Genomic DNA, 8,525 nt, shown 5'->3' with positions numbered 1-8,525 from the left:
GCTCTTTACTCGGCCATAAGATTCTAGTCACTCTCCAACCGTGCTCTCATTATCTCTGTAATAAATAAGAAACCAAGGCTCAGAGAGTTTAATAACTTACCTAGAGAATAACTCACACAGAGAATAGCTGATGAAGCCAGGACTCTTTTCTTGGTCTTCGGAATCCGGGTACCCTAGCCTGATAAGGCGGGCCCAGAGAGTCTCTGCTTCCACCTACCTGTCCCCAGTTCCAATCTTTTCCAATTTGTCTACACCTAGCCAGCCCTCTTTGTCTTCCCCTTCTCTGGCTTCTGGTGTTCTACTTTAGTGTGGAATGGACTCCTCTGTCTGTCATTTCTGACTCCCCTCCTCCTCCCTCCTCTGGTTAGAGCTCCCCGTCGGCATGCATTCCTTCCTCAATCCCATTCACCTAGAATCAGCCTAGATTTCTGCCGTGGGCTGGCCAGGTCCTCCCCTCCTTTCCTCAGCACAGCGATCTCAATTCCCAACTTTGCTGGAGTAGACCAAGGATGGGAAACCTTTCAAACTCAATAGCCAGGGATGTGACTAGTTTTGCATAAAGCTTTCCTTTAAGAGTGTGTGTGTGTGTGTGTGTGTGTGTGTGTGTGTGGCGGGGATTCCTTAGGAGTTAACCACCCTTGCTGCCTTTACAAAGGATGTGCCTACGGGTCCCAGCACCCACCTGGTGGTTCACAAGCATCTGTAACTCCAGTTCCAGGCTATCTGATAGGCAGTTCTGAATTATGCTGGTACCAGGCACCCACGTGGTTGTCGATCACACATGCAAGCAAAGTATAGCATACCTATAAGATGAAGTAAATAAAAGTCTAAAACCAAAAGAAAATGTGTGTATGTTTTACTTGAAATCCAAACATTGCATTTTAGATCCTGATTGTGTCTGAGACTGATGAGGAAACAAATGTGCCAAGCTGAAGGCTACCTTTCAAAGACAAACTGGCTCGCACACTATTGTCCCCACTAGCTTCGGTAGGTGGGAACCTTATGACAAAGACTAGAGAAGAGGTTCCCAGGTGTCCTCACTTCATGGGCAGCATTCTTGGAAACCCTTGGTGGAGACACCTAGGAGAGAGACTAGGTACGGGCACATAGGCTCTGAGTTACAAAATCAGGGGAAAGGCCGTATGGCGCAGTCCTGGGGTTTACCAGTGCTTGAAGGGACACCTAACAAGATGTTTGACAAACAAGCATTCCTGAGATAGTTGAAGAAAGGGGCCAGTTTAAGGCAGCTAGAACCCAAAGGTTCATTTTGGGGGTGGGCAAGGCTGCTTCAGACCAAGACTCAAAGGGACAGAGTGAGGAGAGGGAGTCTCAAATACAATTTGTACACATTTTTTCCCTCCTCTTTACAAGAAGGATAAAGGGTGGGGCCTCTCAGGCAGGGTCAGGCCTGGGGCCTTAATAGAATCTGCCTGAGCTGGCAGCCACACCTGGCTCTGCAGGGTGCTGGAGAACGTGGCCTCATCTCAGACATGCCAGGGGAAGATATGAACAGGTGGGCCCCGGGGTGGCCAGCGAGCTTCACTGAGAACAGGAGAAAAGAGACTCAAGTAGGGAGGTGTGCGGGTGGGGGGGGGTGGGTGCTTCCTAACTCAGTCTCTCTCCCTGATCCTTCCCACCCCCTGCAGGTAATGATTCTTCCCAGATGACTCTGGGACTGGCTGGGTTTGGAATCTTGCCCGGGGAACGCTGCAAAGCTGACCCAATTCTCAGAGAAAGCCATTGCTTTGGAGAGCTCAGCTCACAGGGGTGTGGCTGCATCAGAGGTGTGTTCTGGGCTTAGCAAATTGTTCAAATACCCATACCCTCCTCCAGATTAGGCAGCTGTACCTCCCAGCCCCCTGCTGGAATGTGAGGGCAGGTTCTCTGCAGCCCCCCCCCCCCTTGCCTTGAGTTACCAAGAAGAGGTCTTCTTTACTTCCCAAATGGTTGATTGGGGGAGGAGGGCCTCTGGGCTCCGGTGGCAACATCAAAGGAAACCAGCTAGTTGTGAAATTCTCCTTCCCAGCTTCCCTTGACACTCCACTTGACAGGTTATGGGAACAGGAAGCCTACTAGAATCCAGGGCCAGAAACAAACCACTAGAAGAGCTAAGGTAAGTGACAAGTGGCGTGGAGATGAAGATACCAACCCTTCTTTGTTCCAATGGTGGGAGAGCCAAGCAAGAGCCTCCTGTGTTTTTCCACACACCCTCTGCTCATCCTCACGGCCCCTACCACTACTTTTAGATTATATCTCCCAAGCCCAGCCTTCCATCACTGTGACCTCCCCCTTTTCTTCCCAGGCCTCAGACCAGCAGCCTCATATAGGGCTGCTGGGAAGGGGCTGTGTCCTCTGGGTTAAATCTTTAAAAGATGGAGCATTTGTGTATTAAGGAACCACGCCTGTGAGGTCTGGAGAGACTTTCCTAAAACCAAAGGAGCCGGACTTCCCAGGCTGCGCGTGTAGTCCTTGAGCCTCTGGCCGTCCTCTGTGGGTCTTCAATCTGGTGATGCTGCAGGGGTGGGGTTATCCAAGGAAATGGTAAGGACAGGGGAGCTGTGCTCCCTGCTCCCTTCCCTCCTCTGTTCTCTGGGGTCCACAAATGGTTGGACCAGCCACGAACCTACTTCCGCAGGGAAGCCATGTCAAATGGACGTTGGCATATAAGAAGAGACTTCAGAAGGATAGCCTTTAGTTTATTCTTCCCAAGATAGCTGTCACATAGAAGGAAGGGAGTCCAGGGTTGCCACCGTCAGGCTAGTGAACTAAGATTCATTTAGCCCCTGACACCTCCCTTTTCTGTGAAACTAAGAATGGTGTATGCGGATTTAGTAGATGAGCCATTGCTGCCTGGAAAGACCCTCTAGTCATGACAAGAAGCTGCACCCAACACGAGGAGTTTCTGGGTTTTCAGTCTTTCCAGAAAAGGGCCTCTGCTTTTTCCAAGGGGAGGGGGGAGGACAGGGCCACTGTGGTGGAAGAGCGCCCCCTAGTGTTGGGCATCCCAGCTGTTGGGGTAAATGCTTAGAGGGTGGGCCTTGGAGGTGCGGTAAGGTACTGGTGACAGAGTAGTGTTTGGGACAGGTTTCATTCGGGAGTAGACATCTCACAGATTTTTTTAAAAAGGCAGTCTCACTGTGTTACTCCAGCTGGTCTGGACTTTACTACATTGACCAAGCGGGCCTCGAACTTACAGAGATCCACTTGCCTCTGCCCCGAGTGCTGAGTACTAGGATTAAATGTATGACAACATTCCCAGCACCCAGATCTTTTAGAAAACAGATTAATAGCCTTAGTTTCGTTTTTGACTTTTCCTCCCATCTCAGCCTCCCCTGGGCTTTCGGTGGTCTTTGAAGGAACACAGCTTCAACACAGAGAACATTGACACTTAGCAAACACGACCACTCACCTGTTCACCCTTCTGTCACAAATCTCACATATATGTTCAAATAGTCCCTGGGCACTCACTGAGAAACCCTGTATGAGCTAAAGGAATTTCCACCTCTGGTGGTTTGAATGTGGATGGCCCTCACAGACGCACATTTGAACGCTTAGGGAGTGGCATTAGAAGGTATGGCCTTGTTGGAGGAAGTGTGACTGGAGAGGTGACTTGGCAGTTAAAACCACTTGGCTGCTATTCATGAAGACTGGGATTCTGTTTCCTGCACCCACATGGCAGCTCATAACCATGCATAACTCCAATTCCAGGAAACCTGATACCCTCTTCTGGCCTCTTCAGGGACCAGGCTCACATGTGACTTACACGCAGGCAAAACAACTATCTTAGTTAGGTTTCTACTGCTGTGAAGAGATACTGTGACTGTGGCAACTCTTACAAACAAAAACATTTCATTGGGACTGGCTTACAGGTTCAGGGCTTTAGTTCATTATCATCATGGTGGCAAGCACAGAGGCATGCCGGTAGTCATGGTGCTGGAGAAAGAGCGGAGAGTTCTACATCTGGATCTGCAAACAGCAGGAAAGAGCCACTGGCCTGGCTTGGGCATTTGAAACCTCAAAGCCAGCTGGGTGGTCAGGGTGGCAGTGTGGGTGCCTGCCTTTAATCCCAGTCCTCGGGAGGCAGAGGCAGGTGGATCTCTGTGAGTTCCAGGCCAGCCTGTTCTACAGAATTAGTTCCAGGACAATCAGGGCTACACCGAGAAACAATGTCTCAAAAAACAAAGCAAAACTAAACTGAAAGCCCACCCTAAGGGACATACTTCCTCCAAGGCCATACTTTCTAATGCTACTCCCTAAGCGTTCAAATACATGTCTGTGGGCAGAATTCTTATTCAAACCACAACTCTTATTTGTGTGTGTGTGTGTGTGTGTGTGTGTGTGTGTGTGTGTACATGCACGCACACCTATAAAGGCAGAAAGGGGCATTGAACTCCTGGAGCTGGAGATCCAGGCAGATTGTGAGTCGCTTCATTTGTATGGTGGCAACCGAATTCAGGTCCTCGGTTCAAGTTCGGCTACTGCTCTGAATTGCCGAGCCACCTCTTCTGTCCCCAGGGTATCTTTAGTCTATCCTCACACACTTGTCCCAGCTGAGAGTTGGCAGGGTATAGAAGTCTAGGTTGGAAATCATCTTCCCTCAGGATTTAGGAAGATACTTCACTGTCTTCCTCCCATTGCTGCCACTGAGAAAAACATGATCCTGGCTGCAGATCCCTCTGTGTAAAATGTCCTTCCCTGAAGGTTTCAGGATTTCTCTACACATCTGGTGTCCTGGAATATGTATGGCATGTCTTCTGGTGCTTATATCCTTTAATCTGGTCCTTAATTGGTCCCTTTCATCTGGTACTTCATGTCCCTAAGCTCTTTGCAATTGTCTCCTACAGGTTTCTTCTTCTTCGTCGTCTTCTTCTTCTTCTTCTTCTTCTTCTTCTTCTTCTTCTTCTTCTTCTTCTTCTTCTTCTTCTTCTTCTTCTTCTTCTTCTTCTTCTTCCTCTTCTTCTTCTTCTTCTTCTTCTTCTTCTTCTTCTTCTTCTTCTTCTTCTTCTTCTTCTTCTTCTTCTTCTTCTTCTTCTTCTTCTTCTTCCTCTTCTTCCTCTTCTTCCTCTTCTTCCTCTTCTTCCTCTTCTTCCTCTCCCCCACCTTCCTCTCTCTTTCTTTTATTCTTTTTGAGGCAGAGTCTCACTATGTGACTCTTAGCAGTCCTGAAACTTGATGTGCAGACCAGGCTGGCTTTGAACTCAAAGATCCTCCTGCCTCTGCTTCCCTACGTGATAGGATTATGGGGTCTCTATAGCATGAGCTGCCACATATGGCTCCTTGTTTGCTTGCTTGCTTTTCTCTTCTGGGAGTTCAGTAATTTGGATGTCAAAACTTCCAAAAATGATTGTCTAACTTTTAAGTCTTTTTTCTTAACCTAGTAGCTTTTTTTCTTAGAAGTTTTTTTTCTCTTTTACTTTAACCTTTCTGTATTTTGCTATCACTTTAAACTTTTAGAATGTTTCTTGTTCGATGCTCTCTTTCTAACATTGTCTTCTTTTTTTTTTTTTTTGGTTCTTTTTTTCGGAGCTGGGGACCGAACCCAGGGCCTTGCGCTTCCTAGGTAAGCGCTCTACCACTGAGCTAAATCCCCAGCCCCTAACATTGTCTTCTTGTTTCGCAACTCGTAAGTCCTCTGGGAGTCGAAAGTCTAGTAGAAATTCTTCATTCTTCCTGGTCTCCACACTGCCTGTGTCTCCTTGGAGTTCTGCTTGTTTCTGTTTGTTGGCTCTCTCTCTTTCATGGTTACAGTTTCCCTCAAATATGATTCTTGGCTGCCTGATCCTCTGTAAGAGGGAGGACTTTAGGGCCTGGAAGATGACTTAGGAGGTAAAATCTCAACACAAAAGCATTCTTGCCTGAGTTCAGCAATCCCAGCACCCATGTAAAAGCCTGAAGAGGCACCTGGGGGCTGGGAGACAAGTATATCTTAGGGGTTCATTGGACACACACACACACACACACACACACACACACACACACACACACGAAAGCGAGTACATGCACACACAAAAGTACGATGGCATGTAATCCATGGCACTGATGGAAGCCTTGTGTCAGAGTAATAGTAATGAGTATCTAAGGGGAAAAAAAAAAGAATAAGGCTGTAGCTGTGTGTCAGGCACTGTGAGGAGGACACTTAGGTCGTTTTTTATCGGTGCTTGGTGATGGGGATGAGTTTCGAATCTACTGGAAACTGGTAGATGTAGGAACTGGTCTGAGGGATGTGAAAGCAAGCTGGGAGAAAGCCGAAGCATGAGTGGGGCATGCCGGGCAGCTCTCAGCACCTCAGTGTCTCCCGAGTGAGATGGCTGAGATGTCCGTCTGCCCCTTTCCACCGGAAGGAGGACACCTTGGAGAGCTTGATCAGACTTCTGTTTGCAGCCTCCCTTACCCCCTTCCCCCTTCCTAGCACCCGGCGCCTCCATTTCCTGAGATTGTCTGAGGCTTTGCTGAGCTAGGGCCTTGTCTTCCCCAGGGACACCCAACAGTGGAGAGAAAGTAGGAGCCTCTTTTATCCGCTTCCTGCTTTCCAGGATGTTCCGGTCCAGAAAGGCCTTTAGACCTTCTTTGGCTGATGGCGGGGGTTTGTTTCTCCTGTTCTCTGCTTTGGGTGAAGGCGCTGCTCGTCCTCCCAGACAGCCTCCGTTTGGTTTTGCCCACTGTGCTTGCTCATTCCAGGCCTTGTCAGGACAGAAAGCCGCCGAGCTCAGAGTGGTTGGGCTGGTTCTGCTACCACAGAGCTTGCTTTGCTTTCCATGTGTGAACTGGTTCCCATCGGTCTGGGAATGAGGCACTTCTGCAGAGTCGGGACCAGAGGAATGGTCATCACTCAGAGTCTCCAGAATTCTGAGGCCAAAGACATAACCTTGGAAAGAAAGATTCCGTCAGGCCTGAAATTTTAGAAGAACCAGGGCTGAATCTGCAACTCAGGGAGCTCCCCACTGCCTGCAAATACCCCTCCTCTTCAATAGAACAAAGAACAGGCTCACCCTCCTGGATACTTGGAGCACATGTGTGAAGAGGCCGTTTGCTTCGCTCAGCTGTGGCCGCCTCCTGAGGGCTGAGCCCCTTTCAACATCAACATCTTTGGAAGAGTTTGGTTGTTTAGCCACCGGGGGTGGGGGGTGAGGCGGTGGGGGGTGGGAGTGGGGGTGTGTTGGGGCTGGGGCTGGGGTCTCTTGGCAGACAAGATAAGGCCTGGCTTTTTATGGGAGTTTCTCCTGGTGTGTTGTGTGGGCCCCAATGGAATATACTACAGTTAGCATGCCTTCCTGACAGACTAAGAGAAACCGTTTCCGAGAAACACTTTTCTGAGTGAAGAGACCGCAGGTCCTTGAAGGAAAGAAATCACATGTGTGAGGATCTGGGGAAAGAAATGAAACTGACTTTAAAAAGAAATTAGGGAGTGGATGACGTAGAGCAAAGAAGTTAGCATTGTTAGACAGTGGTGGCACAGACCTTTAATCCCAGCACTAGGGAGGCTCTGAGTTCAAGGCCAGCCTGGTCTACAGAGTAAGTTCCATTACAGCCAGAGCTACACAAAGAAACCGGGTCTCAATAAACAAACAAACAAACAAACAAACAAACAAATGTATTGTCTTAGTAGAGAATTCAAGATGTTTCCAGAGAGGGGCAGTGAACGATGACGCCCATGGGAAGTCTGGGCCTTGGTTAACTCTCTGCAAAAGACGTCATGGGACCCAGCTTCCCCAGCCTGTATATCAAACCCTTTGTCAGTGTACTGGCTGGTTTTGTGTGTCAATTTGACACAAGCTGGAGTTATCACAGAGAAAGGAGCTTCCCTTGAGAAAATGCCATGAAATCCAGATGTAAGGCATTTTCTCAACAAGTGATCAAAGTGGGAGGACCCAGCCCATTGTGAATGTTTATGTCCCTGGGCTGGTGGTCCTGGGTTCTATAAGAAAGCAAGTCGAGCAAGCCAGGGGAAGCAAGCCAGTAAGCAGCACCCCTCCATGGCCTCTGCATCAGCTCCTGCCTCCAAGTCCCTGCCCTGTGTGAGTTCCAGTCCTGACTTCCTTTGGTGATGAACAGCAATGTGGAAGTGTAAGCTGAATAAACCCTTTTCCTCCTCAACTCACTTCTTGGTCATGATGTTTTGTGCAGGAAAACAAACCCTGACTAAGACAAGCACCTATTCTCTCACACCGAGACCATATTCAAAGTGGAGTATAGAATATTGGAAGTGACTTGGAATCTGGCCCTTCAACAGAGAAATTGATCAGGGAGAAGCACAGCGGGGGTGGGGGGGTTGTCCCCGGAAGGTCAGAAGTGAGGAGAGGTGAGAAAGGAGGAGAAGACAGGCAGATTATTAGGGTGATGTTTGGACAGTGTCAAAGCTGCATTTGTAATATGACAGAATTTAACATACAAGCGTGTAATAACAGAAAATAATGAGATGTAGCCATTTTAGTGTAGGATTTGATGCACATTGGCACTGGCGTACAATTATATAACTATATTCCAATAAAGAGGAGGGTTTGTTTTTGTCTTTGTTTTTGTTGTAT

The 8,525-nt window shown here is 48.4% G+C and overlaps 1 long non-coding RNA gene across 2 annotated transcripts; it reads left to right on the top strand.

Moving 5' to 3' along the window:
- Window positions 1-1,404: 1,404 nt before the first annotated feature.
- LOC148004322 (uncharacterized) lies at window positions 1,405-7,675 on the top strand. 2 transcript variants are annotated; one of them, XR_015627391.1, is made up of 4 exons: window positions 1,405-1,513; window positions 1,647-1,784; window positions 2,027-2,113; window positions 6,476-7,675. It is a non-coding gene; the product is annotated as an uncharacterized LOC148004322 (long non-coding RNA). The 2 variants fall into 2 exon arrangements; XR_015627390.1 differs by having other exon boundaries at window positions 1,445-1,513; window positions 2,052-2,113.
- The last annotated feature ends 850 nt before the right edge of the window (window positions 7,676-8,525 follow it).

Source organism: Rattus norvegicus, chromosome 8 (genome assembly GCF_021556685.1).
Source record: "Rattus norvegicus strain SHRSP/BbbUtx chromosome 8, alternate assembly SHRSP_T2T, whole genome shotgun sequence".
Taxonomy (NCBI): Eukaryota; Metazoa; Chordata; class Mammalia; order Rodentia; family Muridae; genus Rattus; species Rattus norvegicus.
This window is presented reverse-complemented; position numbering and strand designations above follow the sequence as displayed.